Below are 27,761 nucleotides of genomic sequence, written 5' to 3'. Positions count from 1 at the left end.
AGGTCATGCTGATCACAGAGAGACACAGTGGCTTAAGACACTGATCTCCTAATCCATGTATTGTGAATTCAAGTATTGTTTTGGGGTACCTGAAAGTGGAGTGATGAAGTGGAAGTGTGCCTGGCAGTTAACCCAGTGATTTATGGATCGAAACCATCCTTTGCTTTTAGCAATGACGTGCACACAGAAATATTAAACCATAATTTCATGGGCATATCTAAGTGCCCTCCGTGATTATTTTTTGACTGCTTCTGTCAGTTTGTACAGGTCATGCTGATTACAGTAGCGAAGCGGAAGCGTGATGTCTACTTTAACCACGTGTACGATCAGTCGAAATCACTCTCTGCTATCCAGTTCTTTTCAGCAAGTGCCCCAGTGGCCTAATGGATAAGGCACTGGCCTTCTAAGCCAGGGATTGTGGGTTCGAGTCCCATCTGGGGTGGATGAAGGAAAATTCCTATGGTGGAAGAGAGATCAGCACATAAAAGAGAGTTTGATGGATTGAATCTTTCTGATTCAATTTTAGAAATGAAGATTTAACAGGGATAAAAAAGGAGAATTTCATGGGCATGTCTCTGTGCCCGTGATTATTTTTTGACTGCTTCTGTCAGTTTGTACAGGTCATGCTGATTACAGTAGCGAAGCGGAAGCGTGATGTCTACTTTAACCACGTGTACGATCAGTCGAAATCACTCTCTGCTATCCAGTTCTTTTCAGCAAGTGCCCCAGTGGCCTAATGGATAAGGCACTGGCCTTCTAAGCCAGGGATTGTGGGTTCGAGTCCCATCTGGGGTGGCTGAATGCAAATTCCTATGGAGGAAGAGAGATAAGCGCACAAAAGAGAGTTTGATGGATTGGATCTTTCTGATTAAATTTTAGAATTGAAGATTTAACAGGGATATAAAAGGATAATTTCATGGGCATGTCTCTGTGCCCTCCGAAATGCTTTTTTTTTTTACAACTGCTTCTATCAGTTCGTAATGGTCATGCTGATCACACATTTCCACAGTGACTTAAGACACTGACCGCCTAATCCATTTATTGTGAGTTCAAGCATTGTATTGGGGTACCTGAAAGTGGAGGGATGAAGTGGAAGAGTGCAGGGCAGTTAACTAAGTGATTTAGGGATCGAAACCATCCTCTGCTATCCAGTTTGCTTTTAGCAATGAAGTGCAAACAGAAGAGAAGAGCTGGGCACATAACACAGAGGTTGATGGATCGAAGCTATCCAATTCTACTTTGAGAAATGAAGTGTAAACAGGGATTTTTTTTTTAAATTGGATAATTTCATGTGCATGTCTCTGTGCCCTCCGTAATTCTTTTTTTATTACTGCTTCTATCAATCCATATAGGTCATGCTGATCACAGAGAGACACAGTGGCTTAAGACACTGATCTCCTAATCCATGTATTGTGAATTCAAGTATTGTTTTGGGGTACCTGAAAGTGGAGTGATGAAGTGGAAGTGTGCCTGGCAGTTAACCCAGTGATTTATGGATCGAAACCATCCTTTGCTTTTAGCAATGAAGTGCAAACAGAAATATTAAACCATCATTTCATGGGCATATCTAAGTGCCCTCCGTGATTATTTTTTGACTGCTTCTGTCAGTTTGTACATGTCATGCTGATTACAGTAGCGAAGCGGAAGCGTGATGTCTACTTTAACCACGTGTACGATCAGTCGAAATCACTCTCTGCTATCCAGTTCTTCTCAGCTTGTGCCCCAGTGGCCTAATGGATAAGGCACTGGCCTTCTAAGCCAGGGATTGTGGGTTCGAGTCCCATCTGGGGTGGCTGAATGCAAATTCCTGTGGAGGAAGAAAGGTAAGCGCACAAAAGAGAGTTTGATGGGTTGAATCTTTCTGATTCAATTTTAGAATTGAAGATTTAACAGGGATATAAAAGGATAATTTCATGGGCATGTCTCTGTGCCCTCCGAAAAGCTTTTTTTTTTACAACTGCTTCTATCAGTTCGTAATGGTCATGCTGATCACACATTTCCACAGTGACTTAAGACACTGACCGCCTAATCCATTTATTGTGAGTTCAAGCATTGTATTGGGGTACCTGAAAGTGGAGGGATGAAGTGGAAGAGTGCAGGGCAGTTAACTAAGTGATTTAGGGATCGAAACCATCCTCTGCTATCCAGTTTGCTTTTAGCAATGAAGTGCAAACAGAAGAGAAGAGCTGGGCACATAACACAGAGGTTGATGGATCGAAGCTATCCAATTCTACTTTTAGAAATGAAGTGTAAACAGGGATTTTTAAAAAAAAATTGGATAATTTCATGTGCATGTCTCTGTGCCCTCCGTAATTCTTTTTTTATTACTGCTTCTATCAATCCATATAGGTCATGCTGATCACAGAGAGACACAGTGGCTTAAGACACTGATCTCCTAATCCATGTATTGTGAATTCAAGTATTGTTTTGGGGTACCTGAAAGTGGAGTGATGAAGTGGAAGTGTGCCTGGCAGTTAACCCAGTGATTTATGGATCGAAACCATCCTCTGCTTTTCAGTTTGCTTTTAGCAATGAAGTGCAAACAGAAATATTAAACCATCATTTCATGGGCATATCTAAGTGCCCTCCGTGATAATTTTTTGACTGCTTCTGTCAGTTTGTACAGGTAATGCTGATTACAGTGGCGAAGCGGAAGCGTGATGTCTACTTTAACCACGTGTACGATCAGTCGAAATCACTCTCTGCTATCCAGTTCTTTTCAGCAAGTGCCCCAGTGGCCTAATGGATAAGGCACTGGCCTTCTAAGCCAGGGATTGTGGGTTCGAGTCCCATCTGGGGTGGATGAAGGAAAATTCCTATGGTGGAAGAGAGATCAGCACATAAAAGAGAGTTTGATGGATTGAATCTTTCTGATTCAATTTTAGAAATGAAGATTTAACAGGGATAAAAAAGGAGAATTTCATGGGCATGTCTCTGTGCCCGTGATTATTTTTTGACTGCTTCTGTCAGTTTGTACAGGTCATGCTGATTACAGTAGCGAAGCGGAAGCGTGATGTCTACTTTAACCACGTGTACGATCAGTCGAAATCACTCTCTGCTATCCAGTTCTTTTCAGCAAGTGCCCCAGTGGCCTAATGGATAAGGCACTGGCCTTCTAAGCCAGGGATTGTGGGTTCGAGTCCCATCTGGGGTGGCTGAATGCAAATTCCTATGGAGGAAGAGAGATAAGCGCACAAAAGAGAGTTTGATGGATTGGATCTTTCTGATTAAATTTTAGAATTGAAGATTTAACAGGGATATAAAAGGATAATTTCATGGGCATGTCTCTGTGCCCTCCGAAATGCTTTTTTTTTTTACAACTGCTTCTATCAGTTCGTAATGGTCATGCTGATCACACATTTCCACAGTGACTTAAGACACTGACCGCCTAATCCATTTATTGTGAGTTCAAGCATTGTATTGGGGTACCTGAAAGTGGAGGGATGAAGTGGAAGAGTGCAGGGCAGTTAACTAAGTGATTTAGGGATCGAAACCATCCTCTGCTATCCAGTTTGCTTTTAGCAATGAAGTGCAAACAGAAGAGAAGAGCTGGGCACATAACACAGAGGTTGATGGATCGAAGCTATCCAATTCTACTTTGAGAAATGAAGTGTAAACAGGGATTTTTTTTTTAAATTGGATAATTTCATGTGCATGTCTCTGTGCCCTCCGTAATTCTTTTTTTATTACTGCTTCTATCAATCCATATAGGTCATGCTGATCACAGAGAGACACAGTGGCTTAAGACACTGATCTCCTAATCCATGTATTGTGAATTCAAGTATTGTTTTGGGGTACCTGAAAGTGGAGTGATGAAGTGGAAGTGTGCCTGGCAGTTAACCCAGTGATTTATGGATCGAAACCATCCTTTGCTTTTAGCAATGAAGTGCAAACAGAAATATTAAACCATCATTTCATGGGCATATCTAAGTGCCCTCCGTGATTATTTTTTGACTGCTTCTGTCAGTTTGTACATGTCATGCTGATTACAGTAGCGAAGCGGAAGCGTGATGTCTACTTTAACCACGTGTACGATCAGTCGAAATCACTCTCTGCTATCCAGTTCTTTTCATCTTGTGCCCCAGTGGCCTAATGGATAAGGCACTGGCCTTCTAAGCCAGGGATTGTGGGTTCGAGTCCCATCTGGGGTGGCTGAATGCAAATTCCTGTGGAGGAAGAAAGGTAAGCGCACAAAAGAGAGTTTGATGGGTTGAATCTTTCTGATTCAATTTTAGAATTGAAGATTTAACAGGGATATAAAAGGATAATTTCATGGGCATGTCTCTGTGCCCTCCGAAAAGCTTTTTTTTTTTACAACTGCTTCTATCAGTTCGTAATGGTCATGCTGATCACACATTTCCACAGTGACTTAAGACACTGACCGCCTAATCCATTTATTGTGAGTTCAAGCATTGTATTGGGGTACCTGAAAGTGGAGGGATGAAGTGGAAGAGTGCAGGGCAGTTAACTAAGTGATTTAGGGATCGAAACCATCCTCTGCTATCCAGTTTGCTTTTAGCAATGAAGTGCAAACAGAAGAGAAGAGCTGGGCACATAACACAGAGGTTGATGGATCGAAGCTATCCAATTCTACTTTTAGAAATGAAGTGTAAACAGGGATTTAAAAAAAAAAATTGGATAATTTCATGTGCATGTCTCTGTGCCCTCCGTAATTCTTTTTTTATTACTGCTTCTATCAATCCATATAGGTCATGCTGATCACAGAGAGACACAGTGGCTTAAGACACTGATCTCCTAATCCATGTATTGTGAATTCAAGTATTGTTTTGGGGTACCTGAAAGTGGAGTGATGAAGTGGAAGTGTGCCTGGCAGTTAACCCAGTGATTTATGGATCGAAACCATCCTTTGCTTTTAGCAATGAAGTGCACACAGAAATATTAAACCATAATTTCATGGGCATATCTAAGTGCCCTCCGTGATTATTTTTTGACTGCTTCTGTCAGTTTGTACAGGTCATGCTGATTACAGTAGCGAAGCGGAAGCGTGATGTCTACTTTAACCACGTGTACGATCAGTCGAAATCACTCTCTGCTATCCAGTTCTTTTCAGCAAGTGCCCCAGTGGCCTAATGGATAAGGCACTGGCCTTCTAAGCCAGGGATTGTGGGTTCGATTCCCATCTGGGGTGGATGAAGGCAAATTCCTATGGTGGAAGAGAGATCAGCACATAAAAGAGAGTTTGATGGATTGAATCTTTCTGATTCAATTTTAGAAATGAAGATTTAACAGGGATAAAAAAGGAGAATTTCATGGGCATGTCTCTGTGCCCTCCGACATGCTTTTTTTTTTACAACTGCTTCTATCAGTTCGTAATGGTCATGCTGATCACACATTTCCACAGTGACTTAAGACACTGACCGCCTAATCCATTTATTGTGAGTTCAAGCATTGTATTGGGGTACCTGAAAGTGGAGGGATGAAGTGGAAGAGTGCAGGGCAGTTAACTAAGTGATTTAGGGATCGAAACCATCCTCTGCTATCCAGTTTGCTTTTAGCAATGAAGTGCAAACAGAAGAGAAGAGCTGGGCACATAACACAGAGGTTGATGGATCGAAGCTATCCAATTCTACTTTTAGAAATGAAGTGTAAACAGGGATTTAAAAAAAAAAATTGGATAATTTCATGTGCATGTCTCTGTGCCCTCCGTAATTCTTTTTTTATTACTGCTTCTATCAATCCATATAGGTCATGCTGATCACAGAGAGACACAGTGGCTTAAGACACTGATCTCCTAATCCATGTATTGTGAATTCAAGTATTGTTTTGGGGTACCTGAAAGTGGAGTGATGAAGTGGAAGTGTGCCTGGCAGTTAACCCAGTGATTTATTGATCGAAACCATCCTCTGCTTTTCAGTTTGCTTTTAGCAATGAAGTGCAAACAGAAATATTAAACCATCATTTCATGGGCATATCTAAGTGCCCTCCGTGATAATTTTTTGACTGCTTCTGTCAGTTTGTACAGGTAATGCTGATTACAGTGGCGAAGCGGAAGCGTGATGTCTACTTTAACCACGTGTACGATCAGTCGAAATCACTCTCTGCTATCCAGTTCTTTTCAGCAAGTGCCCCAGTGGCCTAATGGATAAGGCACTGGCCTTCTAAGCCAGGGATTGTGGGTTCGAGTCCCATCTGGGGTGGATGAAGGAAAATTCCTATGTTGGAAGAGAGATCAGCACATAAAAGAGAGTTTGATGGATTGAATCTTTCTGATTCAATTTTAGAAATGAAGATTTAACAGGGATAAAAAAGGAGAATTTCATGGGCATGTCTCTGTGCCCTCCGAAATGCTTTTTTTTTTTACAACTGCTTCTATCAGTTCGTAATGGTCATGCTGATCACACATTTCCACAGTGACTTAAGACACTGACCGCCTAATCCATTTATTGTGAGTTCAAGCATTGTATTGGGGTACCTGAAAGTGGAGGGATGAAGTGGAAGAGTGCAGGGCAGTTAACCAAGTGATTTAGGGATCGAAACCATCCTCTGCTATCCAGTTTGCTTTTAGCAATGAAGTGCAAACAGAATAGAAGAGCTGGGCACATAACACAGAGGTTGATGGATCGAAGCTATCCAATTCTACTTTTAGAAATGAAGTGTAAACAGGGATTTTTTTTTTAAAATTGGATAATTTCATGTGCATGTCTCTGTGCCCTCCGTAATTCTTTTTTTATTACTGCTTCTATCAATCCATATAGGTCATGCTGATCACAGAGAGACACAGTGGCTTAAGACACTGATCTCCTAATCCATGTATTGTGAATTCAAGTATTGTTTTGGGGTACCTGAAAGTGGAGTGATGAAGTGGAAGTGTGCCTGGCAGTTAACCCAGTGATTTATGGATCGAAACCATCCTTTGCTTTTAGCAATGAAGTGCACACAGAAATATTAAACCATAATTTCATGGGCATATCTAAGTGCCTCCGTGATTATTTTTTGACTGCTTCTGTCAGTTTGTACAGGTCATGCTGATTACAGTAGCGAAGCGGAAGCGTGATGTCTACTTTAACCACGTGTACGATCAGTCGAAATCACTCTCTGCTATCCAGTTCTTTTCAGCAAGTGCCCCAGTGGCCTAATGGATAAGGCACTGGCCTTCTAAGCCAGGGATTGTGGGTTCGAGTCCATCTGGGGTGGATGAAGGAAAATTCCTATGGTGGAAGAGAGATCAGCACATAAAATAGAGTTTGATGGATTGGATCTTTCTGATTCAATTTAGAAATGAAGATTTAACAGGGATAAAAAAGGAGAATTTCATGGGCATGTCTCTGTGCCCCCCGAAATGCTTTTTTTTTTTTACAACTGCTTCTATCAGTTCGTAATGGTCATGCTGATCACACATTTCCACAGTGACTTAAGACACTGACCGCCTAATCCATTTATTGTGAGTTCAAGCATTGTATTGGGGTACCTGAAAGTGGAGGGATGAAGTGGAAGAGTGCAGGGCAGTTAACCAAGTGATTTAGGGATCGAAACCATCCTCTGCTATCCAGTTTGCTTTTAGCAATGAAGTGCAAACAGAAGAGAAGAGCTGGGCACATAACACAGAGGTTGATGGATCGAAGCTATCCAATTCTACTTTTAGAAATGAAGTGTAAACAGGGATTTAAAAAAAAAAATTGGATAATTTCATGTGCATGTCTCTGTGCCCTCCGTAATTCTTTTTTTATTACTGCTTCTATCAATCCATATAGGTCATGCTGATCACAGAGAGACACAGTGGCTTAAGACACTGATCTCCTAATCCATGTATTGTGAATTCAAGTATTGTTTTGGGGTACCTGAAAGTGGAGTGATGAAGTGGAAGTGTGCCTGGCAGTTAACCCAGTGATTTATGGATCGAAACCATCCTTTGCTTTTAGCAATGAAGTGCACACAGAAATATTAAACCATAATTTCATGGGCATATCTAAGTGCCTCCGTGATTATTTTTTGACTGCTTCTGTCAGTTTGTACAGGTCATGCTGATTACAGTAGCGAAGCGGAAGCGTGATGTCTACTTAACCACGTGTACGATCAGTCGAAATCACTCTCTGCTATCCAGTTCTTTTCAGCAAGTGCCCAGTGGCCTAATGGATAAGGCACTGGCCTTCTAAGCCAGGGATTGTGGGTTCGATTCCCATCTGGGGTGGATGAAGGCAAATTCCTATGGTGGAAGAGAGATAAGCACATAAAAGAGAGTTTGATGGATGAATCTTTCTGATTCAATTTTAGAAATGAAGATTTAACAGGGATAAAAAAGGAGAATTTCATGGGCATGTCTCTGTGCCCTCCGAAATGCTTTTTTTTTTTACAACTGCTTCTATCAGTTCGTAATGGTCATGCTGATCACACATTTCCACAGTGACTTAAGACACTGACCGCCTAATCCATTTATTGTGAGTTCAAGCATTGTATTGGGGTACCTGAAAGTGGAGGGATGAAGTGGAAGAGTGCAGGGCAGTTAACTAAGTGATTTAGGGATCGAAACCATCCTCTGCTATCCAGTTTGCTTTTAGCAATGAAGTGCAAACAGAAGAGAAGAGCTGGGCACATAACACAGAGGTTGATGGATCGAAGCTATCCAATTCTACTTTTAGAAATGAAGTGTAAACAGGGATTTAAAAAAATTTTTTGGATAATTTCATGTGCATGTCTCTGTGCCCTCCGTAATTCTTTTTTTATTACTGCTTCTATCAATCCATATAGGTCATGCTGATCACAGAGAGACACAGTGGCTTAAGACACTGATCTCCTAATCCATGTATTGTGAATTCAAGTATTGTTTGGGGGTACCTGAAAGTGGAGTGATGAAGTGGAAGTGTGCCTGGCAGTTAACCCAGTGATTTATGGATCGAAACCATCCTTTGCTTTTAGCAATGAAGTGCACACAGAAATATTAAACCATAATTTCATGGGCATATCTAAGTGCCCTCCGTGATTATTTTTGACTGCTTCTGTCAGTTTGTACAGGTCATGCTGATTACAGTAGCGAAGCGGAAGCGTGATGTCTACTTTAACCACGTGTACGATCAGTCGAAATCACTCTCTGCTATCCAGTTCTTTTCAGCAAGTGCCCCAGTGGCCTAATGGATAAGGCACTGGCCTTCTAAGCCAGGGATTGTGGGTTCGATTCCCATCTGGGGTGGATGAAGGCAAATTCCTATGGTGGAAGAGAGATAAGCACATAAAGAGAGTTTGATGGATTGAATCTTTCTGATTCAATTTTAGAAATGAAGATTTAACAGGGATAAAAAAGGAGAATTTCATGGGCATGTCTCTGTGCCCTCCGAAAAGCTTTTTTTTTTTTACAACTGCTTCTATCAGTTCGTAATGGTCATGCTGATCACACATTTCCACAGTGACTTAAGACACTGACCGCCTAATCCATTTATTGTGAGTTCAAGCATTGTATTGGGGTACCTGAAAGTGGAGGGATGAAGTGGAAGAGTGCAGGGCAGTTAACTAAGTGATTTAGGGATCGAAACCATCCTCTGCTATCCAGTTTGCTTTTAGCAATGAAGTGCAAACAGAAGAGAAGAGCTGGGCACATAACACAGAGGTTGATGGATCGAAGCTATCCAATTCTACTTTTAGAAATGAAGTGTAAACAGGGATTTAAAAAAAATTGGATAATTTCATGTGCATGTCTCTGTGCCCTCCGTAATTCTTTTTTTATTACTGCTTCTATCAATCCATATAGGTCATGCTGATCACAGAGAGACACAGTGGCTTAAGACACTGATCTCCTAATCCATGTATTGTGAATTCAAGTATTGTTTTGGGGTACCTGAAAGTGGAGTGATGAAGTGGAAGTGTGCCTGGCAGTTAACCCAGTGATTTATGGATCGAAACCATCCTTTGCTTTTAGCAATGAAGTGCACACAGAAATATTAAACCATCATTTCATGGGCATATCTAAGTGCCCTCCGTGATTATTTTTTGACTGCTTCTGTCAGTTTGTACAGGTCATGCTGATTACAGTAGCGAAGCGGAAGCGTGATGTCTACTTTAACCACGTGTACGATCAGTCGAAATCACTCTCTGCTATCCAGTTCTTTTCAGCAAGTGCCCCAGTGGCCTAATGGATAAGGCACTGGCCTTCTAAGCCAGGGATTGTGGGTTCGAGTCCCATCTGGGGTGGATGAAGGCAAATTCCTATGGTGGAAGAGAGATCAGCACATAAAAGAGAGTTTGATGGATTGAATCTTTCTGATTCAATTTTAGAAATGAAGATTTAACAGGGATAAAAAAGGAGAATTTCATGGGCATGTCTCTGTGCCCTCCGAAATGCTTTTTTTTTTTACAACTGCTTCTATCAGTTCGTAATGGTCATGCTGATCACACATTTCCACAGTGACTTAAGACACTGACCGCCTAATCCATTTATTGTGAGTTCAAGCATTGTATTGGGGTACCTGAAAGTGGAGGGATGAAGTGGAAGAGTGCAGGGCAGTTAACCAAGTGATTTAGGGATCGAAACCATCCTCTGCTATCCAGTTTGCTTTTAGCAATGAAGTGCAAACAGAAGAGAAGAGCTGGGCACATAACACAGAGGTTGATGGATCGAAGCTATCCAATTCTACTTTTAGAAATGAAGTGTAAACAGGGATTTTTTTTAAAAAATTGGATAATTTCATGTGCATGTCTCTGTGCCCTCCGTAATTCTTTTTTTATTACTGCTTCTATCAATCCATATAGGTCATGCTGATCACAGAGAGACACAGTGGCTTAAGACACTGATCTCCTAATCCATGTATTGTGAATTCAAGTATGTTTTGGGGGTACCTGAAAGTGGAGTGATGAAGTGGAAGTGTGCCTGGCAGTTAACCCAGTGATTTATGGATCGAAACCATCCTCTGCTTTCAGTTTGCTTTTAGCAATGAAGTGCACAACAGAAATATTAAACCATCATTTCATGGGCATATCTAAGTGCCCTCCGTGATTAATTTTTTGACTGCTTCTGTCAGTTTGTACAGGTCATGCTGATTACAGTAGCGAAGCGGAAGCGTGATGTCTACTTTAACCACGTGTACGATCAGTCGAAATCACTCTCTGCTATCCAGTTCTTTCAGCAAGTGCCCCCAGTGGCCTAATGGATAAGGCACTGGCCTTCTAAGCCAGGGATTGTGGGTTCGAGTCCCATCTGGGGTGGATGAAGGCAAATTCCTATGGTGGAAGAGAGATCAGCACATAAAAGAGAGTTTGATGGATTGAATCTTTCTGATTCAATTTTAGAAATGAAGATTTAACAGGGATAAAAAAGGAGAATTTCATGGGCATGTCTCTGTGCCCTCCGAAATGCTTTTTTTTTTTACAACTGCTTCTATCAGTTCGTAATGGTCATGCTGATCACACATTTCCACAGTGACTTAAGACACTGACCGCCTAATCCATTTATTGTGAGTTCAAGCATTGTATTGGGGTACCTGAAAGTGGAGGGATGAAGTGGAAGAGTGCAGGGCAGTTAACCAAGTGATTTAGGGATCGAAACCATCCTCTGCTATCCAGTTTGCTTTTAGCAATGAAGTGCAAACAGAAGAGAAGAGCTGGGCACATAACACAGAGGTTGATGGATCGAAGCTATCCAATTCTACTTTTAGAAATGAAGTGTAAACAGGGATTTTTTTTAAAAAATTGGATAATTTCATGTGCATGTCTCTGTGCCCTCCGTAATTCTTTTTTTATTACTGCTTCTATCAATCCATATAGGTCATGCTGATCACAGAGAGACACAGTGGCTTAAGACACTGATCTCCTAATCCATGTATTGTGAATTCAAGTCTGGTTTTGGGGTACCTGAAAGTGGAGTGATGAAGTGGAAGTGTGCCTGGCAGTTAACCCAGTGATTTATGGATCGAAACCATCCTTTGCTTTTAGCAATGAAGTGCACACAGAAATATTAAACCATCATTTCATGGGCATATCTAAGTGCCCTCCGTGATTATTTTTTGACTGCTTCTGTCAGTTTGTACAGGTCATGCTGATTACAGTAGCGAAGCGGAAGCGTGATGTCTACTTTAACCACGTGTACGATCAGTCGAAATCACTCTCTGCTATCCAGTTCTTTTCAGCAAGTGCCCCAGTGGCCTAATGGATAAGGCACTGGCCTTCTAAGCCAGGGATTGTGGGTTCGAGTCCCATCTGGGGTGGAAAAATGCTAATTCCTATGGAGGAAGAGAGATCAGCACATAAAAGAGAGTTTGATGGATTGGATCTTTCTGATTCAATTTTAGAAATGAAGATTTAACAGGGATAAAAAAGGAGAATTTCATGGGCATGTCTCTGTGCCCTCCGAAATGCTTTTTTTTTTTACAACTGCTTCTATCAGTTCGTAATGGTCATGCTGATCACACATTTCCACAGTGACTTAAGACACTGACCGCCTAATCCATTTATTGTGAGTTCAAGCATTGTATTGGGGTACCTGAAAGTGGAGGGATGAAGTGGAAGAGTGCAGGGCAGTTAACCAAGTGATTTAGGGATCGAAACCATCCTCTGCTATCCAGTTTGCTTTTAGCAATGAAGTGCAAACAGAAGAGAAGAGCTGGGCACATAACACAGAGGTTGATGGATCGAAGCTATCCAATTCTACTTTTAGAAATGAAGTGTAAACAGGGATTTTTTTTTAAAAATTGGATAATTTCATGTGCATGTCTCTGTGCCCTCCGTAATTCTTTTTTTATTACTGCTTCTATCAATCCATATAGGTCATGCTGATCACAGAGAGACACAGTGGCTTAAGACACTGATCTCCTAATCCATGTATTGTGAATTCAAGTCTGGTTTTGGGGTACCTGAAAGTGGAGTGATGAAGTGGAAGTGTGCCTGGCAGTTAACCCAGTGATTTATGGATCGAAACCATCCTTTGCTTTTAGCAATGAAGTGCACACAGAAATATTAAACCATCATTTCATGGGCATATCTAAGTGCCCTCCGTGATTATTTTTTGACTGCTTCTGTCAGTTTGTACAGGTCATGCTGATTACAGTAGCGAAGCGGAAGCGTGATGTCTACTTTAACCACGTGTACGATCAGTCGAAATCACTCTCTGCTATCCAGTTCTTTTCAGCAAGTGCCCCAGTGGCCTAATGGATAAGGCACTGGCCTTCTAAGCCAGGGATTGTGGGTTCGAGTCCCATCTGGGGTGGATGAAGGAAAATTCCTATGGTGGAAGAGAGATCAGCACATAAAAGAGAGTTTGATGGATTGAATCTTTCTGATTCAATTTTAGAAATGAAGATTTAACAGGGATAAAAAAGGAGAATTTCATGGGCATGTCTCTGTGCCCTCCGAAATGCTTTTTTTTTTACAACTGCTTCTATCAGTTCGTAATGGTCATGCTGATCACACATTTCCACAGTGACTTAAGACACTGACCGCCTAATCCATTTATTGTGAGTTCAAGCATTGTATTGGGGTACCTGAAAGTGGAGGGATGAAGTGGAAGAGTGCAGGGCAGTTAACCAAGTGATTTAGGGATCGAAACCATCCTCTGCTATCCAGTTTGCTTTTAGCAATGAAGTGCAAACAGAAGAGAAGAGCTGGGCACATAACACAGAGGTTGATGGATCGAAGCTATCCAATTCTACTTTTAGAAATGAAGTGTAAACAGGGATTTTTTTTTAAAAAATTGGATAATTTCATGTGCATGTCTCTGTGCCCTCCGTAATTCTTTTTTTATTACTGCTTCTATCAATCCATATAGGTCATGCTGATCACAGAGAGACACAGTGGCTTAAGACACTGATCTCCTAATCCATGTATTGTGAATTCAAGTCTGGTTTTGGGGTACCTGAAAGTGGAGTGATGAAGTGGAAGTGTGCCTGGCAGTTAACCCAGTGATTTATGGATCGAAACCATCCTTTGCTTTTAGCAATGAAGTGCACACAGAAATATTAAACCATCATTTCATGGGCATATCTAAGTGCCCTCCGTGATTATTTTTTGACTGCTTCTGTCAGTTTGTACAGGTCATGCTGATTACAGTAGCGAAGCGGAAGCGTGATGTCTACTTTAACCACGTGTACGATCAGTCGAAATCACTCTCTGCTATCCAGTTCTTTTCAGCAAGTGCCCCAGTGGCCTAATGGATAAGGCACTGGCCTTCTAAGCCAGGGATTGTGGGTTCGAGTCCCATCTGGGGTGGAAAAATGCTAATTCCTATGGAGGAAGAGAGATCAGCACATAAAAGAGAGTTTGATGGATTGGATCTTTCTGATTCAATTTTAGAAATGAAGATTTAACAGGGATAAAAAAGGAGAATTTCATGGGCATGTCTCTGTGCCCTCCGAAATGCTTTTTTTTTTTACAACTGCTTCTATCAGTTCGTAATGGTCATGCTGATCACACATTTCCACAGTGACTTAAGACACTGACCGCCTAATCCATTTATTGTGAGTTCAAGCATTGTATTGGGGTACCTGAAAGTGGAGGGATGAAGTGGAAGAGTGCAGGGCAGTTAACCAAGTGATTTAGGGATCGAAACCATCCTCTGCTATCCAGTTTGCTTTTAGCAATGAAGTGCAAACAGAAGAGAAGAGCTGGGCACATAACACAGAGGTTGATGGATCGAAGCTATCCAATTCTACTTTTAGAATGAAGTGTAAACAGGGATTTTTTTTTAAAAAATTGGATAATTTCATGTGCATGTCTCTGTGCCCTCCGTAATTCTTTTTTTATTACTGCTTCTATCAATCCATATAGGTCATGCTGATCACAGAGAGACACAGTGGCTTAAGACACTGATCTCCTAATCCATGTATTGTGAATTCAAGTCTGGTTTTGGGGTACCTGAAAGTGGAGTGATGAAGTGGAAGTGTGCCTGGCAGTTAACCCAGTGATTTATGGATCGAAACCATCCTTTGCTTTTAGCAATGAAGTGCACACAGAAATATTAAACCATCATTTCATGGGCATATCTAAGTGCCCTCCGTGATTATTTTTTGACTGCTTCTGTCAGTTTGTACAGGTCATGCTGATTACAGTAGCGAAGCGGAAGCGTGATGTCTACTTTAACCACGTGTACGATCAGTCGAAATCACTCTCTGCTATCCAGTTCTTTTCAGCAAGTGCCCCAGTGGCCTAATGGATAAGGCACTGGCCTTCTAAGCCAGGGATTGTGGGTTCGAGTCCCATCTGGGGTGGAAAATGCAAATTCCTATGGAGGAAGAGAGATCAGCACATAAAAGAGAGTTTGATGGATTGGATCTTCTGATTCAATTTTAGAAATGAAGATTTAACAGGGATAAAAAAGGAGAATTTCATGGGCATGTCTCTGTGCCCTCCGAAATGCTTTTTTTTTTACAACTGCTTCTATCAGTTCGTAATGGTCATGCTGATCACACATTTCCACAGTGACTTAAGACACTGACCGCCTAATCCATTTATTGTGAGTTCAAGCATTGTATTGGGGTACCTGAAAGTGGAGGGATGAAGTGGAAGAGTGCAGGGCAGTTAACCAAGTGATTTAGGGATCGAAACCATCCTCTGCTATCCAGTTTTCTTTTAGCAATGAAGTGCAAACAGAAGAGAAGAGCTGGGCACATAACACAGAGGTTGATGGATCGAAGCTATCCAATTCTACTTTTAGAAATGAAGTGTAAACAGGGATTTTTTTTTAAAAAATTGGATAATTTCATGTGCATGTCTCTGTGCCCTCCGTAATTCTTTTTTATTACTGCTTCTATCAATCCATATAGGTCATGCTGATCACAGAGAGACACAGTGGCTTAAGACACTGATCTCCTAATCCATGTATTGTGAATTCAAGTCTGGTTTTGGGGTACCTGAAAGTGGAGTGATGAAGTGGAAGTGTGCCTGGCAGTTTAACCCAGTGATTTATGGATCGAAACCATCCTTTGCTTTTAGCAATGAAGTGCACACAGAAATATTAAACCATCATTTCATGGGCATATCTAAGTGCCCTCCGTGATTATTTTTTGACTGCTTCTGTCAGTTTGTACAGGTCATGCTGATTACAGTAGCGAAGCGGAAGCGTGATGTCTACTTTAACCACGTGTACGATCAGTCGAAATCACTCTCTGCTATCCAGTTCTTTTCAGCAAGTGCCCCAGTGGCCTAATGGATAAGGCACTGGCCTTCTAAGCCAGGGATTGTGGGTTCGAGTCCCATCTGGGGTGGAAAAATGCAAATTCCTATGGAGGAAGAGAGATCAGCACATAAAAGAGAGTTTGATGGATTGGATCTTTCTGATTCAATTTTAGAAATGAAGATTTAACAGGGATAAAAAAGGAGAATTTCATGGGCATGTCTCTGTGCCCTCCGAAATGCTTTTTTTTTTTACAACTGCTTCTATCAGTTCGTAATGGTCATGCTGATCACACATTTCCACAGTGACTTAAGACACTGACCGCCTAATCCATTTATTGTGAGTTCAAGCATTGTATTGGGGTACCTGAAAGTGGAGGGATGAAGTGGAAGAGTGCAGGGCAGTTAACCAAGTGATTTAGGGATCGAAACCATCCTCTGCTATCCAGTTTGCTTTTAGCAATGAAGTGCAAACAGAAGAGAAGAGCTGGGCACATAACACAGAGGTTGATGGATCGAAGCTATCCAATTCTACTTTTAGAAATGAAGTGTAAACAGGGATTTTTTTTTTTAAATTGGATAATTTCATGTGCATGTCTCTGTGCCCTCCGTAATTCTTTTTTTATTACTGCTTCTATCAATCCATATAGGTCATGCTGATCACAGAGAGACACAGTGGCTTAAGACACTGATCTCCTAATCCATGTATTGTGAATTCAAGTCTGGTTTTGGGGTACCTGAAAGTGGAGTGATGAAGTGGAAGTGTGCCTGGCAGTTAACCCAGTGATTTATGGATCGAAACCATCCTTTGCTTTTAGCAATGAAGTGCACACAGAAATATTAAACCATCATTTCATGGGCATATCTAAGTGCCCTCCGTGATTATTTTTTGACTGCTTCTGTCAGTTTGTACAGGTCATGCTGATTACAGTAGCGAAGCGGAAGCGTGATGTCTACTTTAACCACGTGTACGATCAGTCGAAATCACTCTCTGCTATCCAGTTCTTTTCAGCAAGTGCCCCAGTGGCCTAATGGATAAGGCACTGGCCTTCTAAGCCAGGGATTGTGGGTTCGAGTCCCATCTGGGGTGGAAAAATGCAAATTCCTATGGAGGAAGAGAGATCAGCACATAAAAGAGAGTTTGATGGATTGGATCTTTCTGATTCAATTTTAGAAATGAAGATTTAACAGGGATAAAAAAGGAGAATTTCATGGGCATGTCTCTGTGCCCTCCGAAATGCTTTTTTTTTTACAACTGCTTCTATCAGTTCGTAATGGTCATGCTGATCACACATTTCCACAGTGACTTAAGACACTGACCGCCTAATCCATTTATTGTGAGTTCAAGCATTGTATTGGGGTACCTGAAAGTGGAGGGATGAAGTGGAAGAGTGCAGGGCAGTTAACCAAGTGATTTAGGGATCGAAACCATCCTCTGCTATCCAGTTTGCTTTTAGCAATGAAGTGCAAACAGAAGAGAAGAGCTGGGCACATAACACAGAGGTTGATGGATCGAAGCTATCCAATTCTACTTTTAGAAATGAAGTGTAAACAGGGATTTTTTTTAAAAAATTGGATAATTTCATGTGCATGTCTCTGTGCCCTCCGTAATTCTTTTTTATTACTGCTTCTATCAATCCATATAGGTCATGCTGATCACAGAGAGACACAGTGGCTTAAGACACTGATCTCCTAATCCATGTATTGTGAATTCAAGTCTGGTTTTGGGGTACCTGAAAGTGGAGTGATGAAGTGGAAGTGTGCCTGGCAGTTAACCCAGTGATTTATGGATCGAAACCATCCTTTGCTTTTAGCAATGAAGTGCACACAGAAATATTAAACCATCATTTCATGGGCATATCTAAGTGCCCTCCGTGATTATTTTTTGACTGCTTCTGTCAGTTTGTACAGGTCATGCTGATTACAGTAGCGAAGCGGAAGCGTGATGTCTACTTTAACCACGTGTACGATCAGTCGAAATCACTCTCTGCTATCCAGTTCTTTTCAGCAAGTGCCCCAGTGGCCTAATGGATAAGGCACTGGCCTTCTAAGCCAGGGATTGTGGGTTCGAGTCCCATCTGGGGTGGAAAAATGCAAATTCCTATGGAGGAAGAGAGATCAGCACATAAAAGAGAGTTTGATGGATTGGATCTTTCTGATTCAATTTTAGAAATGAAGATTTAACAGGGATAAAAAAGGAGAATTTCATGGGCATGTCTCTGTGCCCTCCGAAATGCTTTTTTTTTTACAACTGCTTCTATCAGTTCGTAATGGTCATGCTGATCACACATTTCCACAGTGACTTAAGACACTGACCGCCTAATCCATTTATTGTGAGTTCAAGCATTGTATTGGGGTACCTGAAAGTGGAGGGATGAAGTGGAAGAGTGCAGGGCAGTTAACCAAGTGATTTAGGGATCGAAACCATCCTCTGCTATCCAGTTTGCTTTTAGCAATGAAGTGCAAACAGAAGAGAAGAGCTGGGCACATAACACAGAGGTTGATGGATCGAAGCTATCCAATTCTACTTTTAGAAATGAAGTGTAAACAGGGATTTTTTTTAAAAAATTGGATAATTTCATGTGCATGTCTCTGTGCCCTCCGTAATTCTTTTTTTATTACTGCTTCTATCAATCCATATAGGTCATGCTGATCACAGAGAGACACAGTGGCTTAAGACACTGATCTCCTAATCCATGTATTGTGAATTCAAGTCTGGTTTTGGGGTACCTGAAAGTGGAGTGATGAAGTGGAAGTGTGCCTGGCAGTTAACCCAGTGATTTATGGATCGAAACCATCCTTTGCTTTTAGCAATGAAGTGCACACAGAAATATTAAACCATCATTTCATGGGCATATCTAAGTGCCCTCCGTGATTATTTTTGACTGCTTCTGTCAGTTTGTACAGGTCATGCTGATTACAGTAGCGAAGCGGAAGCGTGATGTCTACTTTAACCACGTGTACGATCAGTCGAAATCACTCTCTGCTATCCAGTTCTTTTCAGCAAGTGCCCCAGTGGCCTAATGGATAAGGCACTGGCCTTCTAAGCCAGGGATTGTGGGTTCGAGTCCCATCTGGGGTGGAAAAATGCAAATTCCTATGGAGGAAGAGAGATCAGCACATAAAAGAGAGTTTGATGGATTGGATCTTTCTGATTCAATTTTAGAAATGAAGATTTAACAGGGATAAAAAAGGAGAATTTCATGGGCATGTCTCTGTGCCCTCCGAAATGCTTTTTTTTTTACAACTGCTTCTATCAGTTCGTAATGGTCATGCTGATCACACATTTCCACAGTGACTTAAGACACTGACCGCCTAATCCATTTATTGTGAGTTCAAGCATTGTATTGGGGTACCTGAAAGTGGAGGGATGAAGTGGAAGAGTGCAGGGCAGTTAACCAAGTGATTTAGGGATCGAAACCATCCTCTGCTATCCAGTTTGCTTTTAGCAATGAAGTGCAAACAGAAGAGAAGAGCTGGGCACATAACACAGAGGTTGATGGATCGAAGCTATCCAATTCTACTTTTAGAAATGAAGTGTAAACAGGGATTTTTTTTAAAAATTGGATAATTTCATGTGCATGTCTCTGTGCCCTCCGTAATTCTTTTTTATTACTGCTTCTATCAATCCATATAGGTCATGCTGATCACAGAGAGACACAGTGGCTTAAGACACTGATCTCCTAATCCATGTATTGTGAATTCAAGTCTGGTTTTGGGGTACCTGAAAGTGGAGTGATGAAGTGGAAGTGTGCCTGGCAGTTAACCCAGTGATTTATGGATCGAAACCATCCTTTGCTTTTAGCAATGAAGTGCACACAGAAATATTAAACCATCATTTCATGGGCATATCTAAGTGCCCTCCGTGATTATTTTTTGACTGCTTCTGTCAGTTTGTACAGGTCATGCTGATTACAGTAGCGAAGCGGAAGCGTGATGTCTACTTTAACCACGTGTACGATCAGTCGAAATCACTCTCTGCTATCCAGTTCTTTTCAGCAAGTGCCCCAGTGGCCTAATGGATAAGGCACTGGCCTTCTAAGCCAGGGATTGTGGGTTCGAGTCCCATCTGGGGTGGAAAAATGCAAATTCCTATGGAGGAAGAGAGATCAGCACATAAAAGAGAGTTTGATGGATTGGATCTTTCTGATTCAATTTTAGAAATGAAGATTTAACAGGGATAAAAAAGGAGAATTTCATGGGCATGTCTCTGTGCCCTCCGAAATGCTTTTTTTTTTACAACTGCTTCTATCAGTTCGTAATGGTCATGCTGATCACACATTTCCACAGTGACTTAAGACACTGACCGCCTAATCCATTTATTGTGAGTTCAAGCATTGTATTGGGGTACCTGAAAGTGGAGGGATGAAGTGGAAGAGTGCAGGGCAGTTAACCAAGTGATTTAGGGATCGAAACCATCCTCTGCTATCCAGTTTGCTTTTAGCAATGAAGTGCAAACAGAAGAGAAGAGCTGGGCACATAACACAGAGGTTGATGGATCGAAGCTATCCAATTCTACTTTTAGAAATGAAGTGTAAACAGGGATTTTTTTTAAAAAAATTGGATAATTTCATGTGCATGTCTCTGTGCCCTCCGTAATTCTTTTTTTATTACTGCTTCTATCAATCCATATAGGTCATGCTGATCACAGAGAGACACAGTGGCTTAAGACACTGATCTCCTAATCCATGTATTGTGAATTCAAGTCTGGTTTTGGGGTACCTGAAAGTGGAGTGATGAAGTGGAAGTGTGCCTGGCAGTTAACCCAGTGATTTATGGATCGAAACCATCCTTTGCTTTTAGCAATGAAGTGCACACAGAAATATTAAACCATCATTTCATGGGCATATCTAAGTGCCCTCCGTGATTATTTTTGACTGCTTCTGTCAGTTTGTACAGGTCATGCTGATTACAGTAGCGAAGCGGAAGCGTGATGTCTACTTTAACCACGTGTACGATCAGTCGAAATCACTCTCTGCTATCCAGTTCTTTTCAGCAAGTGCCCCAGTGGCCTAATGGATAAGGCACTGGCCTTCTAAGCCAGGGATTGTGGGTTCGAGTCCCATCTGGGGTGGAAAAATGCAAATTCCTATGGAGGAAGAGAGATCAGCACATAAAAGAGAGTTTGATGGATTGGATCTTTCTGATTCAATTTTAGAAATGAAGATTTAACAGGGATAAAAAAGGAGAATTTCATGGGCATGTCTCTGTGCCCTCCGAAATGCTTTTTTTTTTACAACTGCTTCTATCAGTTCGTAATGGTCATGCTGATCACACATTTCCACAGTGACTTAAGACACTGACCGCCTAATCCATTTATTGTGAGTTCAAGCATTGTATTGGGGTACCTGAAAGTGGAGGGATGAAGTGGAAGAGTGCAGGGCAGTTAACCAAGTGATTTAGGGATCGAAACCATCCTCTGCTATCCAGTTTTCTTTTAGCAATGAAGTGCAAACAGAAGAGAAGAGCTGGGCACATAACACAGAGGTTGATGGATCGAAGCTATCCAATTCTACTTTTAGAAATGAAGTGTAAACAGGGATTTTTTTTAAAAAATTGGATAATTTCATGTGCATGTCTCTGTGCCCTCCGTAATTCTTTTTTTATTACTGCTTCTATCAATCCATATAGGTCATGCTGATCACAGAGAGACACAGTGGCTTAAGACACTGATCTCCTAATCCATGTATTGTGAATTCAAGTCTGGTTTTGGGGTACCTGAAAGTGGAGTGATGAAGTGGAAGTGTGCCTGGCAGTTAACCCAGTGATTTATGGATCGAAACCATCCTTGCTTTTAGCAATGAAGTGCACACAGAAATATTAAACCATCATTTCATGGGCATATCTAAGTGCCCCTCCGTGATTATTTTTTGACTGCTTCTGTCAGTTTGTACAGGTCATGCTGATTACAGTAGCGAAGCGGAAGCGTGATGTCTACTTTAACCACGTGTACGATCAGTCGAAATCACTCTCTGCTATCCAGTTCTTTTCAGCAAGTGCCCCAGTGGCCTAATGGATAAGGCACTGGCCTTCTAAGCCAGGGATTGTGGGTTCGAGTCCCATCTGGGGTGGAAAAATGCAAATTCCTATGGAGGAAGAGAGATCAGCACATAAAAGAGAGTTTGATGGATTGGATCTTTCTGATTCAATTTAGAAATGAAGATTTAACAGGGATAAAAAAGGAGAATTTCATGGGCATGTCTCTGTGCCCTCCGAAATGCTTTTTTTTTTTACAACTGCTTCTATCAGTTCGTAATGGTCATGCTGATCACACATTTCCACAGTGACTTAAGACACTGACCGCCTAATCCATTTATTGTGAGTTCAAGCATTGTATTGGGGTACCTGAAAGTGGAGGGATGAAGTGGAAGAGTGCAGGGCAGTTAACCAAGTGATTTAGGGATCGAAACCATCCTCTGCTATCCAGTTTTCTTTTAGCAATGAAGTGCAAACAGAAGAGAAGAGCTGGGCACATAACACAGAGGTTGATGGATCGAAGCTATCCAATTCTACTTTTAGAATGAAGTGTAAACAGGGATTTTTTTTTAAAAATTGGAATAATTTCATGTGCATGTCTCTGTGCGCCTCCGTAATTCTTTTTTTATTACTGCTTCTATCAATCCATATAGGTCATGCTGATCACAGAGAGACACAGTGGCTTAAGACACTGACTCCTAATCCATGTATTGTGAATTCAAGTCTGGTTTTGGGGTACCTGAAAGTGGAGTGATGAAGTGGAAGTGTGCTGGCAGTTAACCCAGTGATTTATGGATCGAAACCATCCTTTGCTTTTAGCAATGAAGTGCACACAGAATATTAAACCATCATTTCATGGGCATATCTAAGTGCCCTCCGTGATTATTTTTTGACTGCTTCTGTCAGTTTGTACAGGTCATGCTGATTACAGTAGCGAAGCGGAAGCGTGATGTCTACTTTAACCACGTGTACGATCAGTCGAAATCACTCTCTGCTATCCAGTTCTTTTCAGCAAGTTGCCCCAGTGGCCTAATGGATAAGGCACTGGCCTTCTAAGCCAGGGATTGTGGGTTCGAGTCCCATCTGGGGTGGAAAAATGCAAATTCCTATGGAGGAAGAGAGATCAGCACATAAAAGAGAGTTTGATGGATTGGATCTTTCTGATTCAATTTTAGAAATGAAGATTTAACAGGGATAAAAAAGGAGAATTTCATGGGCATGTCTCTGTGCCCTCCGAAATGCTTTTTTTTTTACAACTGCTTCTATCAGTTCGTAATGGTCATGCTGATCACACATTTCCACAGTGACTTAAGACACTGACCGCCTAATCCATTTATTGTGAGTTCAAGCATTGTATTGGGGTACCTGAAAGTGGAGGGATGAAGTGGAAGAGTGCAGGGCAGTTAACCAAGTGATTTAGGGATCGAAACCATCCTCTGCTATCCAGTTTGCTTTTAGCAATGAAGTGCAAACAGAAGAGAAGAGCTGGGCACATAACACAGAGGTTGATGGATCGAAGCTATCCAATTCTACTTTTAGAAATGAAGTGTAAACAGGGATTTTTTTTTAAAAAATTGGATAATTTCATGTGCATGTCTCTGTGCCCTCCGTAATTCTTTTTTTATTACTGCTTCTATCAATCCATATAGGTCATGCTGATCACAGAGAGACACAGTGGCTTAAGACACTGATCTCCTAATCCATGTATTGTGAATTCAAGTCTGGTTTTGGGGTACCTGAAAGTGGAGTGATGAAGTGGAAGTGTGCCTGGCAGTTAACCCAGTGATTTATGGATCGAAACCATCCTTTGCTTTTAGCAATGAAGTGCACACAGAAATATTAAACCATCATTTCATGGGCATATCTAAGTGCCCTCCGTGATTATTTTTTGACTGCTTCTGTCAGTTTGTACAGGTCATGCTGATTACAGTAGCGAAGCGGAAGCGTGATGTCTACTTTAACCACGTGTACGATCAGTCGAAATCACTCTCTGCTATCCAGTTCTTTTCAGCAAGTGCCCCAGTGGCCTAATGGATAAGGCACTGGCCTTCTAAGCCAGGGATTGTGGGTTCGAGTCCCATCTGGGGTGGAAAAATGCAAATTCCTATGGAGGAAGAGAGATCAGCACATAAAAGAGAGTTTGATGGATTGGATCTTTCTGATTCAATTTTAGAAATGAAGATTTAACAGGGATAAAAAAGGAGAATTTCATGGGCATGTCTCTGTGCCCTCCGAAATGCTTTTTTTTTTACAACTGCTTCTATCAGTTCGTAATGGTCCATGCTGATCACACATTTCCACAGTGACTTAAGACACTGGACCCGCCTAATCCATTTATTGTGAGTTCAAGCATTGTATTGGGGTACCTGAAAGTGGAGGGATGAAGTGGAAGAGTGCAGGGCAGTTAACCAAGTGATTTAGGGATCGAAACCATCCTCTGCTATCCAGTTTGCTTTTAGCAATGAAGTGCAAACAAGAGAGAAGAGCTGGGCACATAACACAGAGGTTGATGGATCGAAGCTATCCAATTCTACTTTAGAAATGAAGTGTAAAACAGGTGATTTTTTTAAAAAATTGGATAATTTCATGTGCATGTCTCTGTGCCCTCCGGAATTCTTTTTTTATTACTGCTTCTATCAATCCATATAGGTCATGCTGATCACAGAGAGACACAGTGGCTTAAGACACTGATCTCCTAATCCATGTATTGTGAATTCATAGTCTGGTTTTGGGGTACCTGAAAGTGGAGTGATGAAGTGGAAGTGTGCCTGGCAGTTAACCCAGTGATTTATGGATCGAAACCATCCTTTGCTTTTAGCAATGAAGTGCACACAGAAATATTAAACCATCATTTCATGGGCATATCTAAGTGCCCTCCGTGATTATTTTTTGACTGCTTCTGTCAGTTTGTACAGGTCATGCTGATTACAGTAGCGAAGCGGAAGCGTGATGTCTACTTTAACCACGTGTACGATCAGTCGAAATCACTCTCTGCTATCCAGTTCTTTTCAGCAAGTGCCCCAGTGGCCTAATGGATAAGGCACTGGCCTTCTAAGCCAGGGATTGTGGGTTCGAGTCCCATCTGGGGTGGAAAATGCAAATTCCTATGGAGGAAGAGAGATCAGCACATAAAAGAGAGTTTGATGGATTGGATCTTTCTGATTCAATTTTAGAAATGAAGATTTAACAGGGATAAAAAAGGAGAATTTCATGGGCATGTCTCTGTGCCCTCCGAAATGCTTTTTTTTTTTACAACTGCTTCTATCAGTTCGTAATGGTCATGCTGATCACACATTTCCACAGTGACTTAAGACACTGACCGCCTAATCCATTTATTGTGAGTTCAAGCATTGTATTGGGGTACCTGAAAGTGGAGGGATGAAGTGGAAGAGTGCAGGGCAGTTAACCAAGTGATTTAGGGATCGAAACCATCCTCTGCTATCCAGTTTGCTTTTAGCAATGAAGTGCAAACAGAAGAGAAGAGCTGGGCACATAACACAGAGGTTGATGGATCGAAGCTATCCAATTCTACTTTTAGAAATGAAGTGTAAACAGGGATTTTTTTTTAAAATTGGATAATTTCATGTGCATGTCTCTGTGCCCTCCGTAATTCTTTTTTTATTACTGCTTCTATCAATCCATATAGGTCATGCTGATCACAGAGAGACACAGTGGCTTAAGACACTGATCTCCTAATCCATGTATTGTGAATTCAAGTCTGGTTTTGGGGTACCTGAAAGTGGAGTGATGAAGTGGAAGTGTGCCTGGCAGTTAACCCAGTGATTTATGGATCGAAACCATCCTTTGCTTTTAGCAATGAAGTGCACACAGAAATATTAAACCATCATTTCATGGGCATATCTAAGTGCCCTCCGTGATTATTTTTTGACTGCTTCTGTCAGTTTGTACAGGTCATGCTGATTACAGTAGCGAAGCGGAAGCGTGATGTCTACTTTAACCACGTGTACGATCAGTCGAAATCACTCTCTGCTATCCAGTTCTTTTCAGCAAGTGCCCCAGTGGCCTAATGGATAAGGCACTGGCCTTCTAAGCCAGGGATTGTGGGTTCGAGTCCCATCTGGGGTGGAAAAATGCAAATTCCTATGGAGGAAGAGAGATCAGCACATAAAAGAGAGTTTGATGGATTGGATCTTTCTGATTCAATTTTAGAAATGAAGATTTAACAGGGATAAAAAAGGAGAATTTCATGGGCATGTCTCTGTGCCCTCCGAAATGCTTTTTTTTTTACAACTGCTTCTATCAGTTCGTAATGGTCATGCTGATCACACATTTCCACAGTGACTTAAGACACTGACCGCCTAATCCATTTATTGTGAGTTCAAGCATTGTATTGGGGTACCTGAAAGTGGAGGGATGAAGTGGAAGAGTGCAGGGCAGTTAACCAAGTGATTTAGGGATCGAAACCATCCTCTGCTATCCAGTTTGCTTTTAGCAATGAAGTGCAAACAGAAGAGAAGAGCTGGGCACATAACACAGAGGTTGATGGATCGAAGCTATCCAATTCTACTTTTAGAAATGAAGTGTAAACAGGGATTTTTTTTTAAAAATTGGATAATTTCATGTGCATGTCTCTGTGCCCTCCGTAATTCTTTTTTTATTACTGCTTCTATCAATCCATATAGGTCATGCTGATCACAGAGAGACACAGTGGCTTAAGACACTGATCTCCTAATCCATGTATTGTGAATTCAAGTCTGGTTTTGGGGTACCTGAAAGTGGAGTGATGAAGTGGAAGTGTGCCTGGCAGTTAACCCAGTGATTTATGGATCGAAACCATCCTTTGCTTTTAGCAATGAAGTGCACACAGAAATATTAAACCATCATTTCATGGGCATATCTAAGTGCCCTCCGTGATTATTTTTTGACTGCTTCTGTCAGTTTGTACAGGTCATGCTGATTACAGTAGCGAAGCGGAAGCGTGATGTCTACTTTAACCACGTGTACGATCAGTCGAAATCACTCTCTGCTATCCAGTTCTTTTCAGCAAGTGCCCCAGTGGCCTAATGGATAAGGCACTGGCCTTCTAAGCCAGGGATTGTGGGTTCGAGTCCCATCTGGGGTGGAAAAATGCAAATTCCTATGGAGGAAGAGAGATCAGCACATAAGAGAGTTTGATGGATTGGATCTTTCTGATTCAATTTTAGAAATGAAGATTTAACAGGGATAAAAAAGGAGAATTTCATGGGCATGTCTCTGTGCCCTCCGAAATGCTTTTTTTTTTACAACTGCTTCTATCAGTTCGTAATGGTCATGCTGATCACACATTTCCACAGTGACTTAAGACACTGACCGCCTAATCCATTTATTGTGAGTTCAAGCATTGTATTGGGGTACCTGAAAGTGGAGGGATGAAGTGGAAGAGTGCAGGGCAGTTAACCAAGTGATTTAGGGATCGAAACCATCCTCTGCTATCCAGTTTGCTTTTAGCAATGAAGTGCAAACAGAAGAGCTGGGCACATAACACAGAGGTTGATGGATCGAAGCTATCCAATTCTACTTTTAGAAATGAAGTGTAAACAGGGATTTTTTAAAAAATTGGATAATTTCATGTGCATGTCTCTGTGCCCTCCGTAATTCTTTTTTTATTACTGCTTCTATCAATCCATATAGGTCATGCTGATCACAGAGAGACACAGTGGCTTAAGACACTGATCTCCTAATCCATGTATTGTGAATTCAAGTCTGGTTTTGGGTACCTGAAAGTGGAGTGATGAAGT

General features: G+C 41.4%; 29 non-coding genes across 29 annotated transcripts; all 29 read left to right on the top strand.

The window, feature by feature from the left end:
• Positions 1-369: 369 nt before the first annotated feature.
• On the top strand, positions 370-442 carry trnar-ucu (transfer RNA arginine (anticodon UCU)). The gene has a single exon. It is a non-coding gene; the product is annotated as a tRNA-Arg (tRNA).
• Positions 443-722: 280 nt separating this feature from the next.
• trnar-ucu (transfer RNA arginine (anticodon UCU)) lies at positions 723-795 on the top strand. The gene has a single exon. It is a non-coding gene; the product is annotated as a tRNA-Arg (tRNA).
• A 924-nt stretch (positions 796-1,719) lies between these two features.
• On the top strand, positions 1,720-1,792 carry trnar-ucu (transfer RNA arginine (anticodon UCU)). The gene has a single exon. It is a non-coding gene; the product is annotated as a tRNA-Arg (tRNA).
• A 936-nt stretch (positions 1,793-2,728) lies between these two features.
• On the top strand, positions 2,729-2,801 carry trnar-ucu (transfer RNA arginine (anticodon UCU)). Its single transcript has one exon. It is a non-coding gene; the product is annotated as a tRNA-Arg (tRNA).
• Positions 2,802-3,081: 280 nt separating this feature from the next.
• Positions 3,082-3,154, top strand: trnar-ucu (transfer RNA arginine (anticodon UCU)). Its single transcript has one exon. It is a non-coding gene; the product is annotated as a tRNA-Arg (tRNA).
• Positions 3,155-4,078: 924 nt separating this feature from the next.
• On the top strand, positions 4,079-4,151 carry trnar-ucu (transfer RNA arginine (anticodon UCU)). Its single transcript has one exon. It is a non-coding gene; the product is annotated as a tRNA-Arg (tRNA).
• Positions 4,152-5,076: 925 nt separating this feature from the next.
• Positions 5,077-5,149, top strand: trnar-ucu (transfer RNA arginine (anticodon UCU)). The gene has a single exon. It is a non-coding gene; the product is annotated as a tRNA-Arg (tRNA).
• Positions 5,150-6,085: 936 nt separating this feature from the next.
• Positions 6,086-6,158, top strand: trnar-ucu (transfer RNA arginine (anticodon UCU)). The gene has a single exon. It is a non-coding gene; the product is annotated as a tRNA-Arg (tRNA).
• A 924-nt stretch (positions 6,159-7,082) lies between these two features.
• trnar-ucu (transfer RNA arginine (anticodon UCU)) lies at positions 7,083-7,154 on the top strand. The gene has a single exon. It is a non-coding gene; the product is annotated as a tRNA-Arg (tRNA).
• Positions 7,155-8,076: 922 nt separating this feature from the next.
• Positions 8,077-8,149, top strand: trnar-ucu (transfer RNA arginine (anticodon UCU)). The gene has a single exon. It is a non-coding gene; the product is annotated as a tRNA-Arg (tRNA).
• A 923-nt stretch (positions 8,150-9,072) lies between these two features.
• On the top strand, positions 9,073-9,145 carry trnar-ucu (transfer RNA arginine (anticodon UCU)). The gene has a single exon. It is a non-coding gene; the product is annotated as a tRNA-Arg (tRNA).
• Positions 9,146-10,067: 922 nt separating this feature from the next.
• Positions 10,068-10,140, top strand: trnar-ucu (transfer RNA arginine (anticodon UCU)). The gene has a single exon. It is a non-coding gene; the product is annotated as a tRNA-Arg (tRNA).
• Positions 10,141-11,078: 938 nt separating this feature from the next.
• trnar-ucu (transfer RNA arginine (anticodon UCU)) lies at positions 11,079-11,151 on the top strand. Its single transcript has one exon. It is a non-coding gene; the product is annotated as a tRNA-Arg (tRNA).
• A 925-nt stretch (positions 11,152-12,076) lies between these two features.
• On the top strand, positions 12,077-12,149 carry trnar-ucu (transfer RNA arginine (anticodon UCU)). The gene has a single exon. It is a non-coding gene; the product is annotated as a tRNA-Arg (tRNA).
• Positions 12,150-13,074: 925 nt separating this feature from the next.
• trnar-ucu (transfer RNA arginine (anticodon UCU)) lies at positions 13,075-13,147 on the top strand. Its single transcript has one exon. It is a non-coding gene; the product is annotated as a tRNA-Arg (tRNA).
• Positions 13,148-14,072: 925 nt separating this feature from the next.
• Positions 14,073-14,145, top strand: trnar-ucu (transfer RNA arginine (anticodon UCU)). The gene has a single exon. It is a non-coding gene; the product is annotated as a tRNA-Arg (tRNA).
• A 925-nt stretch (positions 14,146-15,070) lies between these two features.
• On the top strand, positions 15,071-15,143 carry trnar-ucu (transfer RNA arginine (anticodon UCU)). The gene has a single exon. It is a non-coding gene; the product is annotated as a tRNA-Arg (tRNA).
• A 923-nt stretch (positions 15,144-16,066) lies between these two features.
• trnar-ucu (transfer RNA arginine (anticodon UCU)) lies at positions 16,067-16,139 on the top strand. Its single transcript has one exon. It is a non-coding gene; the product is annotated as a tRNA-Arg (tRNA).
• A 925-nt stretch (positions 16,140-17,064) lies between these two features.
• On the top strand, positions 17,065-17,137 carry trnar-ucu (transfer RNA arginine (anticodon UCU)). Its single transcript has one exon. It is a non-coding gene; the product is annotated as a tRNA-Arg (tRNA).
• Positions 17,138-18,060: 923 nt separating this feature from the next.
• trnar-ucu (transfer RNA arginine (anticodon UCU)) lies at positions 18,061-18,133 on the top strand. The gene has a single exon. It is a non-coding gene; the product is annotated as a tRNA-Arg (tRNA).
• Positions 18,134-19,056: 923 nt separating this feature from the next.
• On the top strand, positions 19,057-19,129 carry trnar-ucu (transfer RNA arginine (anticodon UCU)). Its single transcript has one exon. It is a non-coding gene; the product is annotated as a tRNA-Arg (tRNA).
• Positions 19,130-20,051: 922 nt separating this feature from the next.
• On the top strand, positions 20,052-20,124 carry trnar-ucu (transfer RNA arginine (anticodon UCU)). Its single transcript has one exon. It is a non-coding gene; the product is annotated as a tRNA-Arg (tRNA).
• A 924-nt stretch (positions 20,125-21,048) lies between these two features.
• Positions 21,049-21,121, top strand: trnar-ucu (transfer RNA arginine (anticodon UCU)). The gene has a single exon. It is a non-coding gene; the product is annotated as a tRNA-Arg (tRNA).
• A 924-nt stretch (positions 21,122-22,045) lies between these two features.
• On the top strand, positions 22,046-22,118 carry trnar-ucu (transfer RNA arginine (anticodon UCU)). The gene has a single exon. It is a non-coding gene; the product is annotated as a tRNA-Arg (tRNA).
• Positions 22,119-23,041: 923 nt separating this feature from the next.
• trnar-ucu (transfer RNA arginine (anticodon UCU)) lies at positions 23,042-23,114 on the top strand. The gene has a single exon. It is a non-coding gene; the product is annotated as a tRNA-Arg (tRNA).
• A 925-nt stretch (positions 23,115-24,039) lies between these two features.
• Positions 24,040-24,112, top strand: trnar-ucu (transfer RNA arginine (anticodon UCU)). The gene has a single exon. It is a non-coding gene; the product is annotated as a tRNA-Arg (tRNA).
• A 928-nt stretch (positions 24,113-25,040) lies between these two features.
• Positions 25,041-25,113, top strand: trnar-ucu (transfer RNA arginine (anticodon UCU)). Its single transcript has one exon. It is a non-coding gene; the product is annotated as a tRNA-Arg (tRNA).
• Positions 25,114-26,036: 923 nt separating this feature from the next.
• trnar-ucu (transfer RNA arginine (anticodon UCU)) lies at positions 26,037-26,109 on the top strand. The gene has a single exon. It is a non-coding gene; the product is annotated as a tRNA-Arg (tRNA).
• Positions 26,110-27,033: 924 nt separating this feature from the next.
• Positions 27,034-27,106, top strand: trnar-ucu (transfer RNA arginine (anticodon UCU)). The gene has a single exon. It is a non-coding gene; the product is annotated as a tRNA-Arg (tRNA).
• The last annotated feature ends 655 nt before the right edge of the window (positions 27,107-27,761 follow it).

Source organism: Oncorhynchus kisutch, linkage group LG9 (genome assembly GCF_002021735.2).
Source record: "Oncorhynchus kisutch isolate 150728-3 linkage group LG9, Okis_V2, whole genome shotgun sequence".
In the NCBI taxonomy this organism is placed as follows: Eukaryota; Metazoa; Chordata; class Actinopteri; order Salmoniformes; family Salmonidae; genus Oncorhynchus; species Oncorhynchus kisutch.
Note: the sequence above shows the minus strand (reverse complement) of the source record. Positions and strands in the feature narration are given on the sequence as shown.